This window comes from Lepisma saccharinum, chromosome 1, assembly GCF_977018435.1.
Source record: "Lepisma saccharinum chromosome 1, izLepSacc3.1, whole genome shotgun sequence".
NCBI lineage: Eukaryota > Metazoa > Arthropoda > Insecta > Zygentoma > Lepismatidae > Lepisma > Lepisma saccharinum.
Genome location: NC_139229.1, coordinates 102,654,572 through 102,678,505, shown reverse-complemented (window position 1 = coordinate 102,678,505; position 23,934 = coordinate 102,654,572). Strand labels below are relative to the sequence as shown.

At 37.6% G+C, this 23,934-nt stretch overlaps 2 protein-coding genes across 7 annotated transcripts in view; one reads left to right on the top strand and one right to left on the bottom strand.

Annotated features, from left to right (window-relative positions):
• LOC145998800 (uncharacterized) overlaps positions 1 to 23,934 on the top strand; it is a 321,949-nt gene that overhangs the window by 173,156 nt on the left and 124,859 nt on the right. The window contains exon 1 of one of the 4 annotated variants that reach the window (XM_083135439.1): positions 11,524 to 11,661. The exons of the other annotated variants lie outside the window; for them this stretch is intronic. The gene's annotated coding sequence lies outside the window, so the exon portion shown is untranslated. Of the gene's footprint in view, positions 1 to 11,523; positions 11,662 to 23,934 lie in introns of those variants that run through there. 4 annotated transcript variants of the gene reach the window in all.
• LOC145998817 (uncharacterized) overlaps positions 1 to 23,934 on the bottom strand; it is a 189,890-nt gene that overhangs the window by 160,178 nt on the left and 5,778 nt on the right. The window lies entirely within an intron of this gene.

The window sequence follows — 23,934 nt, the reverse complement described above, 5'->3', positions numbered from 1 at the left end:
TCATTCACTAAACAGAATTAAAATTCATCATATTATTGATTGAATACACGTAATATTATTTAAAATAGTTTGAACAAACTATAAAAAACATTCATAAAATAAATTATATACGAAGAGTATAAATTAATGTGACGTATCTTACTGATGGCTTTACCAACGTTCAGTAGCGCTACCACCGTCCAGAAACAAAACTAAAAACTCCCAAGATATTATCAAACTAGCTCATATATATATACTAACTAGGAAATTAATTTCCTTGAGAAAGACGATAGCAGCGGCAGTAATACATAATTGATTTATAAATAACTATCGTATAATCGTATACACTTAGTAATTTTAGTACAATGCCCAGTTGCAGCTACTCTTGAAAACAAACTCTGTAAGTAGCATGTAGATCTGTAACGGAATTCATCTACGACACATGAAAAGCAAATCAATAAAATACGAATGCGTCGAACGGACAAAAGTTTAATAGTAGAGTGTTGTTACATACACAACTTTGTTCACACTATATGTAAAAATATTCAACTTTGGCCACGCTATATATATAAAAATATTTCTCCCATGGCTTATTTTGAATAGAAAACTGCCAATTTTGTACATACAATCTGTGCTCATGAGATTTTAATTTAAATTCAACCACACACAACACTTCCTGAAAGCCTTCACTTGAAAATTCATTCATAAATCGTCAAGAAAATTAATATTTTTCCTTTAAGCATGTTTTTAAAGTTGTTGCTCACGACATTGTAAAAAAAAAAATAATAATCCCTGCGAATTGCACAGTGCCATGAAAGCACGTGTGAGGCCATAAGATAGATCACATTCTCGATGTAGGGCACATTTAGGTGATGTGATCATCACCCGCCTTTATACCCACAAAGTTGATCTCCCACTTGGCACTCCTACACCCTACCACTTGCATCATCGCGACTTCTCTCTAGATATTGAAGATCTCAAAATGAGCAAACTGATATAGAAAAGACAGACGGGCAATTTTACGCGGACTATATTTGTGTCAATATTCTCTCCACTAAATAACTATAGAATTACGTTAATCTTTTAGGTAAACATAGCCATTCTGAGTAAAGAAATTCATTCCGTGCATTGTAGGCAAACTTTCTTCATGCTTCGGTCTGTGTTTACGTTATCTTGAAGTGCGAAAGGTCTTTCGTGCGATGTGAGTGTTTGCATAAATTGCTTTTATGCCATTAATCATTCCTTATCAAATTTCACTTTTAGCCTTCAGTGTGTTATCTTTCGTTATTTAAGCAAATTCTAAGGATAGTTAATTTAGTGTTTTGCATGTTCCATAGATTGCAGTACACCTGAATAACAACAATGGGAAATTTGTTTATAAAATGACCACAATGTTTACAATTCAGGGAGCTTTCAGACCGAAGCGACGCGTGTCTCTTGCAAGCCAACCTTCAGCTTTTCGAACTGAGGCGACGCGACAAGCTGCACGTGTCGTTTGAGTATTCCCCTGTCTGTTGTTCACGCATGCGCGGTGATAGCTTGTGACAGATTGACCTGTAGCAAACTGTTGGTTGTTTCTGAATGCTATTAAAATTTTACAAATCTATCAAGTGACATACCACACATTTGGTCATCCGCCATTTGCAGAGTGCTAAGAGGCCAAGGAGTTTGCCTCCATGGTTTAGTGGTCAGCACAACGCGACACAAAGCTAGAGATTCCAGATTCGAACCCTGGGATGGCATTGTGTTTGTCCCATCGTCCAATTCATAAGTTTATAATTCGTTATCATGATCGCGATTATGTAGAAAACCGACATAAAATAATTGAAATAGGTGAAGACACAGTGAGAAATAAAGTTTACACAGCCTCACTTCAACGGGCAAACTAGTAAAATCTCACAACAAATGCTTGCATCAGATATGACGATAAGAACAGGCAAATTTACACATGTTTTAATACACGTAATTTTCTAGAATAGTTCTTGTGGCAAAATTGCATGTGGGTTGCGCAAACAGAGACAAAATCAAAGTAATCTGTGTGTAAACAGCAGTAAACATAGTGTGGGAACAATTTGAACGGCCCTCGTAGATGCTTTTCCCTCAATTCAACGAACTTCAAGCACCATCATCAACATTTGCGTGACAACAAGGCACATCAATGCCTGATCGATCCTAAGCAAGAGGTTGGAAAAGGACTAACTTATTTAGTCCAATTCTTGAAAGAAAAAAACCGCTCCCCTCCCCCGCTCTACTTCTGGGTTTGAAGAAGCTGCAGTTAGCTCGGAAGGTACTTAATTGGCCAGTCTCCCTCCTCCAACCAATCTCCTTTTTTGCTGGATCTCCTACGGCTGCAATCGCCAATTTATGTGAACATCTTGGACAGTTTCCAGAAACTCCCCCCCCCCTTTCCATTCCTCATCTCGCCACTGCAGCAAAAGACGCTAACAGGAAGAAAAGTGAAAGTCTCTGCAAAGGCCTTTCTCCTCCTCCCCTCTCGCCGCTGTACAAGCGAAGGGTCTGTGTTCTACTTATGGAGCCACCCCATAAACATACAAGGCCATCAGAACAATTTGGCGGTACCGCTGCTGGAAATTCAGCAATTTTGCATCTGCATTACGGGCAGAGAGAGAGAGAGAGAGAGAGAGAGAGAGAGAGAGAGAGAGAGAGAGAGAGAGAGAGAGAGAGAGAATTCCAGCTGTATTTATACAGTTTTAATGTTGAGAGCTGCGATAGAATTCCTTCCATTTTACTAAGTTCTCTCATAATTGCTATAGAAATACCCCCTCCCCTTCACAACAGACTTGGATTTATATATATGAATGCCCGGAGTTAATAACATCATGAGGCTCCTGTATAAAATTGCAGTTATAACTTTTGGGTTAGTATATTTTTTAAAAAATACTTTTGTCTTATCGTTTAATATCTAAGAAACTAAAAGTTAAAATATACAAAACAGTAATTCTGCCTGTAGTATTATATGCATGTGAAACTTGGTCCCTTACATTAAAAGAGGAATATAAATTGAGAGTATTTGAAAATAAGATCCTTAGGGAAATATTTGGGCCTGAAAGGGATGAGGAAACAGGTGATTGGAGAAGGTTACATAATTTAGAAGTACATAATTTATATTCATGTCCAGATATTATTAGAATGATTAAATCAAGAAGACTTAGGTGGGCAGGCCATGTGTGCCGAATGGGAGAGGAAGGAAGAGTGTACAGGATTCTTGTTGGGAAACCTGATGGTAAGAGACCAGTAGGAACACCAAGACGAAGATGGAGGGATAATGTTGAGATGGACCTAAAGGAAATTGGTAGGAATGGAAAAGAGTATATAGATCTTGCTCAGGATAGGGACAGATGGAAGGCCTGTATTGTTGCAGACATAAACCCTCGGGTTCAAGAAGGCTGGAGAGTTAGTTAGTTATATATTTTTTAAATAGTTTACATTTTGTAAATATCTCGTTCTTTACGCTTTGTGACCTTTTTGAAATATTTTTCCCAATGGAGGTCCGGGGCTGCAGCCGCCAAGCTCCCATAAATCCGAACCTGGCCCCAAATTCCTATTTGTCTTTCCTGTTCCACTAGAACGACTTGTTCAATCTACTGCATAATCTACACACACACACTCGCGCTCATAGACATACAAACAGGTTATTCACTTTAAATCCACCTCGGAAATATTTCGAAGACGAGGAAGCAAGTTTTGTATGTTTTTAAAATGCAACATGTATTGATAACACATTTCAAATGTACGTTTGAAAATGTGCAAGGATCTCCCTAACGGTGTAGTGGTAACTCCGTCGCCTTGTAATTAAGGTGTCCCGGATTCGATGTCCGGTGGAGGTTTAGCATGGTGTGGGGACAAAAGTGGCATAAAGTTTGGGGCAACTGACCCCTTCTTCCCCTAATCGCCGCCACTGTACAATAATATTTCATATTGCAGAATTTACGGAGGTGTAAATGTATTCACGAAAATACCGAATATCACCCATTAAGAGCACAACTGATGATATCGTTTTGCAAAGCAGTGTCAGTTAATAATTTGCTCCTTTTGAATACACTTCAATGGAAGTTTTTAAAAGCGTACTGCTTCAACCAAGTAATAAACAAAAATGCAGAACAATCGAATCGAGAGAAGTGAATATTGTCATTAAAATATTCATGGATTGTAATATAATGAATCAATTTTGTCTAATTGATTTGCAATATTTGAGAATGAAGTGATCAAACATGTGGAAAACATGCTCCATTTACAGTCGTCAGGTTTTAAGTCAAACAGTGATTTCTTTTTCATCTTATTTACATCACCCCCCTCCATTGACAATTTGTCGTCGTAGAAGCCGACATTGACATATTACGCTGACCAATGGACACTTCAAGAAAGCTTCAGACCGTGAAGGCTCAATTTGTCACTCGTTATTACGAGCACTCTGAAATCAACGTGTCAACGTTTGTAAAGAGAAGCGAGTATGCGAAAGCAGCTACAGACTCGATAACGATCAATACTCCATTCAAATATCGTCAATAATTATGCATGTGTAAATAAGCCAACTTCTATGTGTGACTCTTCGATGGGTATCAAACAACACCGGCGCACTTACTGAATCTATAAACGATTAAAGATTGTTTTTATTCAAGTGATTCTGTATATCCGTCAGCGATTAAGATATTTCTTTGATTCTGCGTACCTATTAGCGACGAAAGATATCTACATTCGGAACAACGTATTCTTTGATTCTGTGTTCCTATCAGCTATAAAATATAGAACTTTGAAACAACTTATTCTGTGTGTATGAATCAGCATTTGAAGAGAACGACTTATTCAGTATAGCTATTAGATATTGAAGATATAACATTTTAAACAACTTATTCCGTGATTCTGCGTGTCTATCAGATATTAAAGATAGAACTTTGAAATATCAAATGATTCTGCGTATCTACCAGCAATTAATATGTAACTTTAATTCTGCACATCTATTAGCGATGAAATATAGATCAACTTAAAACAAGTTATTCTTGGAATCTGTGTCCCTATCAGCTGTTAAATATAGAACTTTGAAACATCTCATTCTGTGATTCTGTGTGTGTATGTATGAGCGAATAACGATAGAACAACTTATTCTGTGTATTTATTTATTTGAAAAATCCTGAATACAGAAAAAATCCATTTAATTTCAACAGAAAAAGATAAATTAACAAATGAAGATAAAATGTATTGAAGATCGAAATTTGAGAAGGCCGCGTATAAGAGGGTCAGAAGGGACACGTGCCCTGTTACCGAAAAGGCCTTCCAGGAATAGAGAAATTTAATAAAGGACAAATTTTGATGCTCATGGCTATTAGTATGGTACGTGTACTTCTCACAAATGTATTCTCTCCATCGACCCCTCTGCTTGAACACTGTCCAGAAAATAAATTTTCTTTGGCATGAGTTAAATTCCTCGTTTTAAAAATATTTAAGGATCATGCCTTTTCTGCATGTATTCTTTTCTGATTTTTGTATTTTCAAGTACAAATCGACTACAGTACAATACTACACTTTCTTCTTGCAAGTTGGGTTGTGTTTGGTTGACGTTAGGATTAATTCATATGCTACTAAATTTTACTACAGTTGTGTATTATTTGTGTTATATATGTTATAAAAAGTATTCTTTGTTTACCATTAGTCAGTACATGGCAAGTAATAATGTAAAAGGTCACCCATACTGCCCCAGTCAATTGTTATTCAGTTTCCCTTTTTGTTATTACTTTTAAGATGTGAAGTGAATATTCTAACTTGGTGAGATAGAAGTGGAAGTCTTAACATGAAGAGACCTTCTTCCACACATGTTTAACACTAGAAACGCGAAGGATGTAATACCCCCTAGAATAGCGGAAAGGGATCATTTTGACCCCTCATAACAAACACGTTATGTATTTTGTTTATAGCAATTAAAAACTTAAGTCGTCACCTTGTAGTAGTTGTGGTGTGTTTGTGTGGTGTGTATATATGTGTTTGTGTTTGTGGTGTGTATATATGTGTATATATGTGTTTGTGTTTGTGTTTGTCTTGTGTAGTAGTTCCTCCATTCATATTGGGGGTTAGGCGTAGAGCTGACAACTCTGCACTGTAAAAAGACATGTCAAGAATCAGCAATATAAGGCCATGGATGTTCCCAAGGTAAAATATTCCGGAGGTAAAATAGTCCCCCGTTCGGATCTCCGGGTGGGGACTACTTTGGGAGGTCCCTGGACTAAGGATAAGATCTACGTTAGGAATAAGGATATTAAATTAGGCACCTGGAATGTTCTGAGCCTTTACCGGCCTGGGGCATTTCAGTGTACAGTTAATGAGATAGTTAAGTATAAATTAGATGTAGTAGCTGTCCAGGAAGTTAGGTGGCCAGGAGAAGGGAATTGTAAAACTAAAAATTATACTTTTTTCTATGGTGGTACTGAAAATCATAATTTTGGAGCAGGCTTTTTCATAAATAATAGAATTATCTCGGCTCTTAAAACAGTAGAATTTATTAATGATAGGATATCATATGCAGTTTTACAGGGTAGGTGGTGTAAAATCATTCTAATAAACATACATGCACCAACGGAAGATAAAGATGATAATACTAAAGATGATTTTTATACAGAGTTAGAACAGGTCTTTGATAAATTTTCTCAGTATGATATGAAAATTCTGTTAGGTGATTGTAATGCACAGATTGGCAAAGAAGAGACATTTAAACCCACGATTGGTAAAGAAAGTCTTCATGAATTAAGTAATGATAATGGTATAAGATTGATTACTTTTGCAACCTCAAAGAATTTAATTGTGAAAAGTACCACTTTTAAACATAAAGATATCCATAAATATACCTGGTCTTCTCCAGATGGTAAAACTCATAATCAGATAGATCATATTCTCATTGATAAGAGAAGGCATACTAGTATAATTGACGTTCGTACACATAGAGGTGCTGACTGTGCCAGTGACCATTATTTAGTAATTGCTAAATTAAGAGAAAGACTCGCAGTGATAAATCATAAGCAACAAAATCTAAAAGTTCTAAAATTTGATACAGGAAAGTTTACTGATGAAAGAATTAAGAAAGATTACCAAATTAAACTGTCAAATAGATTTGATGTTTTGCAGGATTTAAATGATGATGAAAATATAAATGAAGTAGACGTAAATAAGAATTGGGAGCACATACGTAATGCAATAGAATCAGCAGCTAAAGAAAGTATAGGATACCATAAACCGAGAAAAAGTAAGCCATGGTTTGATAATGAATGTCATAATCTAATAGAAATAAGAAATCAGGCTAGACTTAGGTGGTTAAATAACTCTGATGATACAAATCTAAACAATTATAATAGAATAAAGCGAGAAGTTAACCGCACGTTTAGAAGTAAAAAAAAGAGATTATTTGAAAAGCAAAATTAACGAAATTGAAACAAACAGCAAAAATAAAAATATCAGAGATTTATATAAAGGTGTAAATGAGTTTAGAAAGGGGTGGCAACCTAAAGTAAACTTGATAAAAGATAAATACGGTGATTTTCTAGCTGACCCAAACGATATTCTAAATAGATGGAAGAACTACTTTAATGACCTTTTAAATGTCCATATAGGAGATAAATCAGAAGTAAATGAAGTCCACACAGCAGAACCTTTAGTTCCAGAACCTAACTTGATTGAAGTTAAGGATGCTATTAAAAGGCTAAAGAATAACAAAGCACCTGGCATTGATTTAATACCAGCTGAGTTAATTAAATATGGTGGAAATTCATTAATATGTCAAATTCATAAATTAATTTGTTTAATATGGAATAAAGAAGATATCCCTCAACAGTGGAAAGAATCCATAATTGTTCCTGTGTTTAAAAAAGGTGATAAAATGAACTGCAATAATTACCGTGGAATTTCTCTACTCTCAACAACATATAAAATATTATCTAACATTCTTTTAACAAGACTAACCCCATATCCTAATGAAATTATAGGAGATTATCAATGTGGATTTAAACGTAACAGATCAACTACAGATCAAATTTTTCACATCAGACAGACACTTGAAAAAAAGTGGGAATATAATCAAAATGTCCATCAGCTATTCATTGATTTCAAAAAAGCATATGATTCGGTCAAAAGAGATAAATTATATAATATATTAGTAGAGTTTGGAATACCTAAGAAGCTTGTTAGTATGATAAAAGTATGCACCAGTGAAACAGAAAGTAAAATTCGTGTGGGTATTAATATGTCTGACAAATTTACAATTCATGATGGGTTAAAACAAGGAGATGCATTATCTCCTTTGCTCTTTAATTTTGCCTTAGAATATGCTGTTAGGAAGGTAAAAGAAACTAAAGAAGGACTAAAATTAAATGGTGTGACTCAGTTGTTAGCATATGCAGATGATGTAGACTTACTGGGGGATGATGTGAATACAATTAAGAATAATGCTAAAATATTTTTCAAAACTGCTAAAGAGATAGGTTTGGAAGTTGACAAAGAGAAAACTAAATATATGCTTACAGGCCGAAACCAAGTGATAGGTAATAATCAAAATCTAATTATTGATAACTCGTTTGAACCAGTTTCCAAATTCAAATACTTAGGAGTAATATTAACAAATGAAAATTATATTAAAGAGGAAATAAAAAGTAGGCTTAATTCAGGAAATGCATGTTACTTCTCTCTTCATAAACTTTTGTCTTCTCGTTTAATATCTAAGAAACTAAAAGTTAAAATATACAAAACAGTAATTTTACCTGTAGTATTATATGGATGTGAAACTTGGTCCCTTACATTGAAAGAGGAACATAAATTGAGAGTATTTGAAAATAAGATCCTTAGGAAAATCTTTGGACCTAAAAGGGATGAGGAGACAGGTGAGTGGAGAAGGTTACATAATTTAGAACTACATAATTTATATTCATGTCCAGATATTATTAGAATAATTAAATCAAGAAGACTTAGGTGGGCAGGCCATGTGGCACGAATGGGAGAGGAAAGAGGAGTTTACAGGATTCTTGTTGGGAAACCTGATGGTAAGAGACCTGTAGGAAGGCCAAGACGAAGATGGAGGGACAACGTTGAGATGGACCTAAGGGAAATTGGTAGGGATGGAAAAGAGTATATAGAACTTGCTCAAGATAGGGAAAGATGGAAGGCCTGTGTTGCTGCAGCCATGAACCTTCGGGTTTAAGAAGGCTAGGGAGTTAGTTAGAGTTATGCCTTTTCTGCTCACATTTATCCCAAACGCTATCAAGTGACATGTGAGATCCATTCTACAGCAAACTTATTCCGTGATTTGCGAATCTATCAGCGATTAAAGATAGAATGTTGAAACAACTAGTAAGTTATGAATCTGTGTGTGAATATATATTACCAACAGAACCTTGGCACAGCTTATTCTACAGGTTGAGGCAAAATTCAGGTTACGTAAATGACTGGCCAAAACGGTCACCAGGGGTGTAAGGGGTACCTTCCACGTAGGCGTCCAAAAGTCAACCTCACTTCCACATAGTGCACCCTGGACTAAAGACTAACGAGGCTCTGGCGACTGGCCCCATGGCCAGTATAATTTTGTTTGTGTTGTCCTGTGTTTTGTCCTTATCTGTGCTGAGTGCTCCTTTACAGCCTCAGCTTTTAACGAAAGTCAGAAGATTTTAATATTTTATGATTTTAGTTATGCAACGTTATAGTTGTTATGTGTAACGATAAGGGGCTGGACCCCGTATAATGTGACGGGTGCAAAATAGCCTTAGTGCTGACGCACCCAAAATTTTAAATTCAAATTCAAATTCAAAACGGTCACCAGACCTACTACCCCTGGATTTTTACTTGTGGAGACAGACCTGAGGTGAAGCGTAAAGGGGTATACGCTAAGAAAATTAAGAGCCTGCGCCACCTCAAAGAAAGGATGCTCCCAAATCACCCCCACCACACTATCAGACGTTTTACGTAACTGGGAGTGTCCAATTGAAGCATGTGTATAAGCAGATGATGCGCATAATGAATATGTACAGTGGGATGGGATGAATAAGTATTACCAAACAAAATGTCCATCACCATGTTCATGCTCTTTTTTTTTACTCAATGAAAGTTTCAAGAATTAAAACACAATCTATTTCGTAACGACACGTATGATGCAAGAGAAAAATTAATAATAATAGTCATGGACAATTTGCGGTGCAATACTTGTGAATCACCCTGTACTGTCACTGTAAACATTACACATCAGTCATATGTATGTATGCACGCATTTGTTTTCCTAACTTTTGCCTCATCCTGTATTACACTTTGTGTGGGAAGTGGTTCGAATTGACACGATTTCCTTATCTTATCCTTGAACTCCGTTATCTCTCGGGGAGATAGTTGCTCGCATGTCACTCTTCAAGCACTGGATACGTTACCTGGCGGAGATCAATCGAGCGATAACTCTAGGTGTCACTGCATCGACCACGTGGAGATTCGTCATTTTCTGTCACGCCCGCCAAGACAAGAAGTTGACGCGGATTGATTCTTCCCTGGAGAGAGTCGAGGACAACGAATTACTCACACAAATCGTCATACGGCAACTCTTCACTGCTTTTGTAAACTTTAGAGCAAATTGCCCAAACAATATTTACCACGGCCTTTGTTCAGATGCCGGCATAATGCATGCGGTGAATTTACATTCAAGAAGAAGGTATGCGGTAGAATTCCGTTGATGGACAGAATCACAAGGAACATGATGTTTTAGAATAATCCTTGAACTTATGAAGAACATACTTTAAAATCCATAACTTCAAAAAATTAGACCGAATACATATTTGGAAAAGAGCAACATTACATAAAACCTCTATGTAGAGTAAACCTATGAAATATGTGAATAAAAACTTCAAGAAACAGAATTGAAACGAAAAGGAAGCACTTGACAGAACTATAAAATAATTTAACAATAAATAATTTTAACAATAAAAAATCAGATTTCATTGAGTTCAGAACATGTAATGTAGGAAGTTAAATTTATTGAGATTTTATTTAGGAGGTGCTCATGTATTTGATACTGGACTCCAGCGGAAACTAGTGCATAATATTCAGGTTCCAAAGTCGTAACTTTGAACGACATAGATAAAATCATTCATTGCCGACCTCCGTGAAAGAGCGGTTAGCACATCGCTCTACACAAAAAAAGAAGTTTCGAGTTCTATTCCTGGCCTATGCATTGGTGTTCTTTGTGAGTGTCCTTTCGTCAATTTTATCATATCACTCATTCCCATCTTCGCGATTAGCAGAAAGTGGCAGAAAGCCACGAAGGAAAATAAACCCAATCAATCAATCGAAGATATTATTTTTAAAAAAATGATCGAACAACTATATATTTTTTTAAAATTTGACCGATTCATATGGATTGACCCAGTGGTGGTTGGTTGGTTCAACTAACGCCTCTTATTTGCAGCATGATAACCGCGATAAGAAGGTGAGAGGACGATGGAACGAAAGTGCCAAGGAAGTGGGAGAATACGTCAGTTCCTACATTAAAGGTACCATTTCGACATTCTCCTGAAGTTATTGAAGAATCCCAGTCAAGATGGTCGGCTACGTATAGAAGAATCTCATGCAATCATCAGATTTACATGACTATCCTCAGTAGTAATCGAACTTGGAACCTTTAGCACCGAAGGTGAGATCTCCAACCGGAATGTTAGGGTAAGCAACTGGGTTATTTAAATCGTACTCTCGTAGCAGCTAAAGCACTGGTTATTTTGGAGAAGTTTGGCGGGAACGTTTCTCTCTGCTCCTGAATTAAGCATCGGCCCTAAGGAAGCGGTTACCCTTTGCTCCCGACTTAACTGCCGCGGGGTTCCAAAGGGCTGAACCATAAATTTCCCTGGTGTTTCTCCAGCACCGCTCAAGAAACTGAAACTTTCCCTCGGTGGGAATCTGCCATGTATCTCAAATTATATTTATTGTTCGTTGTTGGAACACCAACAACTCACGACGACCCTGTGCATTGTGTTTCTCCCGCCTGTAACAATACGGAGACTTCATCTTTTTGTTTAAAATAAAAAGCTACGTAAAGTTATGTTGACTGGGATGACTATATTTTCATGCAGCTGATGTCACCGGTGTGGAAAGGGATTACGTCGCAGTACAGGGTGTCTCTAAAGCAGAGTTTCTCGTAGTTGGCAAAGGGTAAACGTCATTATTGTCTGCAGTGAGTTCCTTCATATAATGGAGAGAATATATATATATATAATAAGTCTCCTCAAGTGAATTTTACATTTCAGGCAAAATCGAAGTAACGTTTATGTGTATAACTAGAAGAATAACATTTACCGCAAGCAGAGGGGGCGAATTCATTACTAGAGGCACCAAATTCTATTGTCGCATCGGGCTTGGAAATCAATGTGAAACATGAAACTATAATTGAATCGGTTTTACGAGCAAGCGAACAAAAACCAAAGCCACAGAAACACCACGACAATCAGTCATATTGCCTTTTCTTACATATTTCTCTTGAAGGGATGTTTCACGCTGCAGTAAAAACTTTCATTTGTAGCTATATTAAAAAAATCAGCTGAAATCACTATTCTATTCTTGATGCTAAGAACAACATTTGGCCGACTTTCGACAAAAACTTTGTTTCCAACTTCGGTAGTGTGATCAAACCGTTTGTTTTGTCCTTATGTTAAAAAACTTTTGGCTAAACAATCAACTTCAGAACGATAATTGGTTGGAGCTCGTACGTTCAGGCATTTCAGATTAACCTATCTTACCAATCTACAGAATGCTAGAATGAAAATTTTTAAGAAATAAATATCGACTATTTAATGAGGCTCGGGCCTCCGCGTAGCCAAATGATTAGCACTCTTGTCTTTGGTCTTTGGTGCCAGCGGTGTGGGTTCGATGCCTGGTAGGAGCCCCATACATTTCTGTGTTGACAGCATCGTGAGAACAACTAGGAAGCTAGCTACTTGAGAGGAAGTAGCGGGCTCCGGTCTCGAAAACCAGAAAACAGCGGCGATGGGACTCGATGCACTGATAAAACCAGATTGACAGACCCTGGCCCTTGGAGGGTTGTTGCGCCATGGGGTTTTAGTTTGCGAAGACTCTGGTATTCAAATAAAAATCCATTATTAAGAATTAATCATAATCGTTTCGAGCGGGGATTGTGAGAACGATTTGAGGGAGTCCATGGCGCTACTGCTGACCTGAACATGGGTGTTCATTGTTAGTATCCTTTCATCATCATCATCATCGTCGCGATTATCCAAACGTGGAAGAAAAGCGACACTAATTAGCAAAAATCAGATTTCGGTGGGAGACTGAGTTCACGGAATTGGGGCGGTAGGGATGAAACTCCTGAATGTTTCAGATAAAATTAAATCAAATTCGAAAAGCAATCAGAAAGTTTCTTTCAGTATCTCGAAGGGAAGCGGTACTTCAGACATTGCAGTAATCACAAGTATCCAATATTTCAGAATTCCAGGAAAATCACCGGAAACGTGTATCACGAAAGTAACAAGTTAGGGTGGCTGCTTTCTGGAACAAATCGAAGTCCTTTTATGTGGAACTTTGCTAGATTGAGTCAAGTTGCCCAACGAATCCACTCTCTTCCTCTTCTCTTTCCAATTTCTGTCCTTTTCCTTCAACTTTTTCCCCCTCTCTCTCCTTTACCGAATTTCCATACTGTTGTTTCCACTTAGGTCTTTCTCTTTTTTTCTCTGTTTCTGTCACTAACTTTCCTATTTTCTTTGTCTGTCTAGATTCGACTTTTTGGACTTACCTTCATTTCTTACCTAAGCTCGTAACAATGCGTAGAAGTAAAGGCTAGAAGTCTTTTGCCATGGCAAAGGGATTGAGGAGGTCGCCTGTTTTGTGCAATTGATTTCCCGTATAGATTGAATTATCATTGGAAAATATAATTTTAGGCATTCTAGAAACAATTCTTTGTGAAACTTGGTGAAAACTTCCAATCTTGTTACTCCGAATGCCAAAATTGTCCAAGTGGCCGGATCTCTATGCAGAACATATAAGAATAAGGAAGCTTTTGTCCCACAAGTCCAACCTTACGTTCTATTACATGTCCCCTCTTAATCGGAACCATACTGAACCATTACTATAATATTCAAAGAAACACTTTGGCAGTAGTTAACTGCTATGACTTTTAAACGAAATTGGCTGTTTCCATTAATACTACAGTCCAAAGAAGTAACTGAAAGCTAGTTCCATTTCCATAAAAGTAACTGCAAGCGAGCTACATTTCCATAAAAGTAACTGCAAGCGAGCTACATTTCCATAAAAGTAACTGCAAGCGAGCTACATTTCCATAAAAGTAACTGCAAGCGAGCTACATTTCCATAAAAGTAACTGCAAGCGAACTACATTTCCATAAAAGTAACTGCAAGCGAGCTACATTCCATAAAAGTAACTGCAAGTGAGTTACTTTTCCAAAAAAGTAACTTTAAGCGAGATACATTTCCAAAAAAAGTAACTGTAAGGTAGTTACATTTCCAAAAAAGGAAATTTTAAGGTTGTTACATTTCCAAAAAAGTAACTGTAAGGTAGTTACATTTCCAAAAAGTAACTGTAAGCGAGCTACATTTCCAGAAAAGTAACTGTAAACGAGTTAAATTTCCAAGAAAGTAAGTGTAACCGAGTTACATTTCCAAAAAAGTAACTAACAGAGTTACATTTCCAAGAAAGTAACTGTAACTGAGTTACTTTTGGAGCAAGTAACTTGGTTTCTTTTAAAAGCAACTTTCCTAAGAATGATATTAGTTGCTTTCGTATTTTGTAACTTGAGTCAGTGCGGCCCTGACTCCATGCCTTCCATCTTGACACTTGGCTGCTGCGCTCGTTCCTGGGTATGTGATGACGTAACATTAAATCAAGCGGGGACACAGGCTGCCTCCGGATCCGCAATCTGGCTGGGCTTCGTAAGGAGCAGCAATTGCGCTAATGGAATGCCGCAAAGGAGTGCGCAACTAGACACCTCCATTAGGCGAATCAATAATTTGCAGCATAAACGATTGCAACATTCATGAACGGTTGTCGGGTTCTTTCATCGATGTCACTGTTTGTAATACTCATCGGTTCAATCATAGACTTTGAGGAAAGTGTGGGACTATCCTTTCCAGATTGCCGCAAGTTTCTTTCCAAGTGGCACTGAATTTAACTCCATGGCGCCAACAAGCCTCTGAGAGCCAGGGCCTGTCAGGGGTCCCATCGGCGCTGTTTTCTGTCTTCCGAGACTAGAACCCACTTATTCTTCTTTTTAAATCGCTCCCTAATACTGGGTGGATACTGAAATTTTGAGGGATTTCCACATTTAGCTGCACTAGGTGGCCGAGTCTGAACCCACCGACCCGTCCATTGAAATAGCCCACACAAGAAATTTTCAAAGGTATTCAAACCAAAAGTAGAATCAAACATGAAGAGGAATAGAGAGGGGGGGTGGGAAGAGAGAGATAATAATATATGACTATTTATAATGAAAAACTAAATATGCTGACCAATGCAGTAATTTATTTTATTAAAAACATAAACTAAAACGTAACGTTTCAACCTTCTAGCAAGGTCTTCATCAGACTCTGTATCAAGTACAAAAGTAACAAGATACACAAAAAGGGCATTATATATACACAAACCTTACTCCCTCCAGACTATTAGAAAGTTGTTAGGAACTTTCTAGCAGGTGGCTTTCACTTTCCAACTGTACATTCACCTAAAAGACTAAACATAATTACTTTCATATAGAATGTGAAGAGATATTCATATAGAATATCTCACGCTCTTTTCCTTCATTTTTCTCCCTTCTCCTCTCCTCTTTCTCTCTTGTCCTTTCCACTCTTTCTAACACCTTCTTCCATTCTTTGTTTAACTTCAGTCCCCCATTCCAGTTCATTATGTCTTCTTCACCTTTCTTCTCTATTTCCTTGGCTTCCTTTCATTTTCTCACTAGCATTCTCTTCTCCCTTCCTATCTGCTTAGCCTCATCCCACTCTATGTTATGTCCTGTTTCTCTCGTGTGTTTAAATATTGCATTTCTCTCTCTCTTAAGTCGTACATCATCCCTATGTTGTTTCAACCTGTCTTTCAGCCTTTTTTTCGTTTCTCCTATGTACACACTCTGACATTCTTTACATTTCACTTCGTAGATAATCCCTTCCTCTTCCTCTTCTCTGTTCTCCTTTTTCTTGCTTGCATTCTTCGCTATTCCTAAGATGCTTCTCCCTCCCTTCCTGTAAGTTTTAATTCCCGCTTTCCTAAGCCCAGCATTGGCTGAATTGGTTATGAATGAATGGGAAAAGAAAGTGATAGAAAAAGGAGGTGACAAAATAATTCTGTTTTGCAGATATGTGGACGAATGTTTTGGCATAAGGAAGGGAACGAAGAGGCAGCTCGACATTTTTGCCAAAGAAATACAAGATGAAGAAAGAGGGATATTATTGGAACTTGAAATAGAAGAAGACGACAAATTAAGCTACCTAGATATATTGATGCAAAGGAAGAGAGGACAAGAAATTGAAACCACTTGGCATCAGAAGAAGTGTGCAGCAGGGGCATTCTGCCACAAAAGAAGTGATGTAAGTGAGGTGACAAAAAGAAATGGGTGCAATGCATTTGCGCCAAAATCGCGTGTTTTGCGCCAATGAACAAATTGTAAATATTAGTGCCACAGTATCTTTTGCGCCAAGAATGTTTTCCGCCACTCTTGAATGTCTAGCCGAGCTAAGAATTGTATAGGTTGGCAATCCTGTCTCTCAAGCGCAACGACTGATCGTGGCTTTCGTCTACCTTCCTGTGTTTCACCTCAACGTTACACATTTCATCACACCAGGGTCCGGTCGACCATGGAACTGCTCGCAGAGGCATCGAATAGAGGTAAGGATCTAATAAGTAAGGACAATTATAAATTCAGGAAAGCTTACGCATATTCAGATGGACGTGTTCGGTGGCGTTGCACAAACAAGTCGTGTACAGTAATAATAATTACGAACAGTGACATGATAGTTGAAAGTGAGAAGATAATTCATAATCACGATAGCAATGAACGCAGTTTAATACTTCAACAAATTCGTGGTTCATGTAAACGGAAGGCGTCAAGTGCATTACATGAACAACCCTCAAGCATTGTGTACGCGGCGTTGAACGAAGAAAGGCTTACAAGTATCAATCAGCTACATTTCACAGATAAGAAACTTTTGCGAGAGGCTGTGTATAGAACACGGCGAAATATGCTCCCTCCATTGCCGAAATCAGTGAGCGATGTTCATGAAGCAGTCAAAAACCAGACCATAAGGACTGTTCGTGGTGAGAATTTCGTACTAATTAATGACAGCGTAAGGAACATAATAGTATTCGGTTGTGAATCAAATCTCAAATATCTTTGCGATGCTGATTGTCTTTATATGGATGGGACCTTCAGGTACTGTACAAAACATTTCACTCGGTTGTTCACGATTCATATTCTGGAAAAAGGCCATTATGTGCCACTGTTATTCTGCGTATTATTACCTCCCCATGACGTCTCTGATTGCTTCGCAATTGACATGTTCGAAGATAAGCCATCAGATGAGAAAATTACAAAGTTCTGTGATTATTTGGTAGAAAACTATATTGCAGAAGATTCTACGTACATATGGGCAGATTTTTCTGCCTCGACCTATCGCACAACAAATGCATGTGATGCCTTTCACAGTAAACTGAATGCCATGTTTTACACCAACCATCCTGATATTTTCAAATTTGTACATGCATTGATTAACCTCCAGACCGACACTTGCCTTAAAATAAATGGCCTCGAAAACCCCGCTCGTAAGAGGAGCGTTTTAAGATAAAAATACCTCAAAATTGAATCTTACATTGATCAATATAATCGCAAAGCAATTTCACGCATGCATTACGTGAAATTGATCTCACATGCCACAAAGGTTCCATTGTAAGAGACTGCAGTTTGACAAGTGCAATTTTGTATACTTATGGTTGGTGGTGCATAATTTTTAACCACGCCATCTCGGTGACAGTCCGCAGCCTGTTTAAGTGGGACGGAAAATCATGATTGCCAACCTAAGTCATTGAATTACGATTTTCTGTAGTGGCGCAAAACCATGTACGGAAAGATAAGGATCCGGTAATTATTGGCGCAAAACCAAACCATTTTCCAGAGTGATTGGCGCAAAGCCGTGCACCCCAAAGAAATTTTATAAAGAATATGGAGGACAGAATCAAGAAAATATGCATGAAAGAATGTGAAAAACAAGGCAAAATAAATAGCCTATGGAAACAGCTGGAAAAGAATGGCTATGAGAAGCAGGATAGACTGGACATAAACAGAAGAAGTAAGAAAACGGGCAGGGGAGAATTGGAAGACAAAGAAAAAGAGGAGAGAAGGTTTGGAATAAAGAGTATGGGGAAGACCACAGAAAAGATATGCAAAGTGCTTAGGAAAGCGGGAATTAAAACTTACAGGAAGGGAGGGAGAAGCATCTTAGGAATATCGAAGAATGCAAGCAAGAAAAAGGAGAACAGAGAAGAGGAAGAGGAAGGGATTATCTACGAAGTGAAATGTAAAGAATGTCAGAGTGTGTACATAGGAGAAACGAAAAAAAAAGGCTGAAAGACAGGTTGAAACAACATAGAGATGATGTACGACTTAAGAGAGAGAGAAATGCAATATTTAAACACACGAGAGAAACAGGACATAACATAGAGTGGGATGAGGCTAAGCAGATAGGAAGGGAGAAGAGAATGCTAGTGAGAAAATGAAAGGAAGCCAAGGAAATAGAGAAGAAAGGTGAAGAAGACATAATGAACTGGAATGGGGGACTGAAGTTAAACAAAGAATGGAAGAAGGTGTTAGAAAGAGTGGAAAGGACAAGAGAGAAAGAGGAGAGGAGAAGGGAGAAAAATGAAGGAAAAAGAGCGTGAGATATTCTATATGAATATCTCTTCACATTCTATATGAAAGTAATTATGTTTAGTCTTTTAGGTGAAAGTACAGTTTGAAAGTGAAAGCCACCTGCTAGAAAGTTCCTAACAACTTTCTAATAGTCTGGAGGGAGTAAGGTTTGTGTATATATAATGCCCTTTTTGTGTATCTTGTTACTTTTGTACTTGATACAGAGTCTGATGAAGACCTTGCTAGAAGGTTGAAACGTTACGTTTTAGTTTATGTTTTTAATAAAATAAATTACTGCCTTGGTCAGCATATTTAGTTTTTCATAATCATGGAAACAAGGCTTAATGGTGTTATATTTATAATGATAAATAAATAAATAAACCGTGGCTCTACAGAAATGGAAGGGGGGCCTTGTCTTATCTCCCGACTGCCAGTCTCCCTCCCACAATCCTACCTAGAGGTGTGGAGGTCTTCAACCGGTAATGGGGTGATGTGGGGTCAGTACGTCGAACCCCCAGCCGTTAAAAGAGAGCCGAGACAGGGTTACGCTACTCACTTGTAGCTCCCTAATTTCCTCACAATGGTGGGTGGCCACCGGTCCTATACACAGGCCGAAAAACCAGAGACTGGACTCAGGCGGACTCGAACCCATGCCATCCCGCAATCGGACCCGAAAGCACACCGCTTTAGACCGCACGGCCACGGAGGAGGACATGACTATTTATAACCATCTCTCTATTTTCTTACGGGCACACTGTAAGCATATGTTTTTCAGTAACAAATAATTTCCACAGAATTGTAGTATATGTAGGTGTGCACGCCAATGACGTGCGTGTAGTCAAAAGTTTACTTGTTAAATATAATAAATAAGATATGTGAATAGCTGACTCCGCCATTTTTGTACGACTTCCTCTAGGACCAGGTGGCGCAAAAGTCAGTTTACCCATACACAAATTCAAGTTTATACAGAAAATTCAAGAATACATAAAAAATACAAGTAGATACACAAAATTCCAGTTTCAGTGGTTTTGTATTTGTTCAAAGTGTTCTCCATTGTTTGCAATATATTGTGGGGAACGATCAACAACAGGATTGCAAATACGATGCAGTAAACTTGTATCATTGTTGATGACATAAAACGCATTCAGTGTATCCAAATCTGCCGGTGATGAATAAATATACCGTATCCTTAACAATTCCCCACAAAGCAAAATCGCATGGCGTCAAATCACAAGAACGCGCAGGCCAATCAATGGTATCACGGCGTCCACTCTTCAAATGTGTCATCTAACAACAAACAACCACACTACAACAAACCAGAGACTCAACTGTCGACAAAAGAATAACGAGTGCACTGTTGCCAGTGTTACATGACAATGTTACCAACCGTATACCTAAAAAAATATTACTTAGCACAAGAGGCACATACACTATCGTAATACTATTATCAATGTGCTTTTTGGGTAAACTAATGCGCCACCCTGTATATATAGTGCCTTCCCGATGGCGTAGTTGTAACGTAGTTGCCTTGTAATCGAGAGGGTCCTGGAATCGATACCCGGCGAAGGCGCACAGTGATTCGAATCTGACTTTAAACTGTAGGTTTATTCCTGATTAGTCTATCTGTGAATAAAGTGGACTTTATACAAAACTCAACTCATACGTATACACCGGCAAAAATAAATCTGTTCACCTGAAGACGAGAAGGGACGCGCTCTCTTAAAACGAAGTTCTGGAAGTTCTAGACAATGGATAATGAGAGACTAACAATGGATGCTGATAAAGAACGATTGTCACTAACATTTAGCGCATTAAGCTATCCCAATACATCTACATGTAAAATGGAATGCATTTTACGGTTCCTTAATTGGAGGACGAAGAATACCCAGAGAGGTGAGATGCAACACTTTCTTCAGTTTAAGAACTTTCCCCTCGGCTTGTCGAATTGTCGCATTCAATCTGCCCTCTTTGAGGATATCTTAGTAAAATGTATATATGGAGTCTTGCCATCCATATCGTGATCAATTAATCCCTGATACTTCTAGAGGTATTTCTGGACGGAGTTCATGTTGTTGTGTACACATGTAACGGGTATTTTCGTTATAAAAGTTTTCAAATAATTATTTTTAAAAAAATGATTTTGTGAACAATTAAATCTATGAATGCCGTGCCATTTCTATGAAGTAATGCTAAATCCAGTGGTTTCGTTTATTTGACGCCGCATTTCAGCCACTTTGGATAGTTGCGGCGATGAGGATGAATGGGATAAGATTATGAGCCCTGCAGAGGATTATCCTGGCCGTGAATCCAGGCGGCAGAGCCTCGTTGGCCTAAAAAGGTGCAGTTACCGTGGTGCGCTACGTGGAAGTGAAGTTGACATTGGTCAAAAGGTCACCCTTACAACCCTTGAAGTAATGCACCTCACTTAACTCATAATTACGGCATGCCAAAAGCAAGTGGGGAGGGTGGTGACTACGAACCGCCCTTAGCCTAGCTTGTTTAAATGATACTTGGAGAAGTTAGTACAATACAGCGATGTCTATCAAAGAAAGAATTCATTAAACTTCTTTACTATACATATCATTCCTTTTCTAACTTCCTGGACATGGTAACCATTAACTTACACAGCTGCAAACTGAAAATCAATTTTGTCAATTCATTCACAATTTGAAACCAGAAATTAACTCATATTTTTCCGTGAGGGAAAAACAGTTAAATACGAGAAGCTTTGAAACTTTTTGAAATGCAATTATTTTCGGAATAGAAGGCAAGAGAAGAGAAGTGAAACACGAACTTTCCCAATGGAAATCGGGAAATTAGATTTTTTACAACTCTCTGGAAATCATCTCATTTCGTCGTTTCTTCGTTGTTTCGAGTGCTATTAACTCCGATGAAGAGTAAAAAGTTATGTGTGTGGGTGGTCTTTACGTTGTCTGAATTTCAAAACCAAATTTTTCAACGTTAGTTTCGAAATTGGCGCAAATATTTAAGTAGAAGTAATGCTATAATTGGGAACAATATAGAATTAATTTTTTTTGGCGGAAAATTGCAAACCTACCTCAAAATTGTTGGTCTTAATGAAGGACCACTCACAGGGAAGGGCGTATTCCATGACTATTTTCATTAATTATATCCTATGTGTTTTTAAGCGATGAATTTTTAAGTATGCTGGTGCAGAAGTTGTCAACAGCTTGTTTTGAGTTTTCTTTTAATTCTAGAAGCTCTTATTGGGTCAAATAAAGTGCGCGAACATGGTGATGGACAATTTGCATGGTAATACTCATGGATCCCACTGTACTAGTCTATGCTGTGTATTCTAATTATATAACTATATAAGACTCTAAGTGTAATCTACCAGGGGTGCTGCTTGCATTTAAGCGTTGTAAAATAACACACGCGTAATTCTACAGGGCGAAATTTAATGTATTCAAATGTTTATCACTGTGGCTAGCTTGTTGCGGGTCTATAGCATTCAATAATAATTATTATTATTATATTAATAATAATAATAATGTATTTATTAGAGCGGGCATGTTGTGACCTCTTTGGCTCTTTCAGCAGACGCTTGTCTGGGAGATTGTTACAATACAAAAATGGAATAATGAATAATATGAAAAGAAATTGCATGTACGCTTAATGCATATGGATTGAATATACGAGAAACATAAAGTGAAAAGAAGAAAGAAAAAGGATTATATGTAAACTAATGGACATAGATACTATCTAAAGTTCATCGCTTTCATCTTTAGTACATGTAGGGCCTCCCCGATGGCGTAGTGGTAAAGTCATCGCCTAATAACCAAGGGGTCTCTGGTTCGATATCCGGTGGAGGCACATAGTAGTTAGGATCCCACTTTAAACTGCAGGTCCAGTCCCGATTAGCCTGAATAAAGTAGACTTAAAACAACAACAAAATAATACAATTTATGACTTAGTCAGCTGAAACAATGAACAACATAATAATAATAAAGTGAAATAAAAATATTGCCAACAGATGGCGTGGTAAGACACGTGCAAGCAGCCGCTATTACTCCCTGATAACCAGCGCCAAGCCGAATAGTGACTGGAACTTGCAGTGTAAGCAGCTGAAAGAATGATCACACCCTGAGCTTTTAATTCTATGTTTAACATTTTGGCGCTGTTGTCGTTCCCGGGAAGATCATTATCAACTGAACTGAAAATGACTGTAATTGTAGGATTGAAGGCTTGTTGTTGGTCAAATCGGTTAGTGCAACAAATGTTCGAGTCGTTTAAGTCAATTTACTGTATTTTGCTGCTTTAAATCTCGTGAGAAGAGTAAATTATTTATGAAACTGACTGTAGTGTACAGGCCCGTAGCCACAATATTATTTCTCGGGAGTGGGGGCTCATCCCTTATCAGCACGGGCGTTGCAAGAAATATTTATAGAGGGGGTCAGGCCATTGATAAATCTTGATTAGTGCAAATAATAATGACAATAATAATTATTGTTATTTTACAATAATGACTATTATAAGTTATTAAAATATACGAATTTCAATCCAAAGTAATTGTTATTATTACATAAATTGAGAGGCTTTGCTACTCGACTCGATCCACCGTAACAGTGAATATCGAACACAATTGTTGTCCATTATTTTTCTAATATATATTTTGTACAGTTAGTGTACTGAAAATCATAGTGATTGCATTTTGTTATTAACTTTTACACAATAATTAAAAAACCTGTTAAAGTTAGTGTTAAATTTTACTCATAGAGTTTATATTCTGTGACCTCTCACTAAGAAAACTGTAAGTTTTGGAAGCTGTGGATCAATTTATTCTTTGGATTAAATGGTAGAATATAAAAATATAAAACCTGGTTCCTCTATTATACACGAAACTCTTTCTGAGTGTCCGTTCACCAGTTTCGTCATATCATTTTCGAAACTAGCCAAAGGTAGTAGAAAAGCATAGTAAAATAAACAAAATGAACCAATCAATCAAATCAGCTGATTGTGAAAGGTGTACATGCTATGGCTTTCCAGTCTATTGCTCTATTTTCAGGCAAATATGGATAATAATCTATACTATTATACCTCTCGAGTAGGCTTTG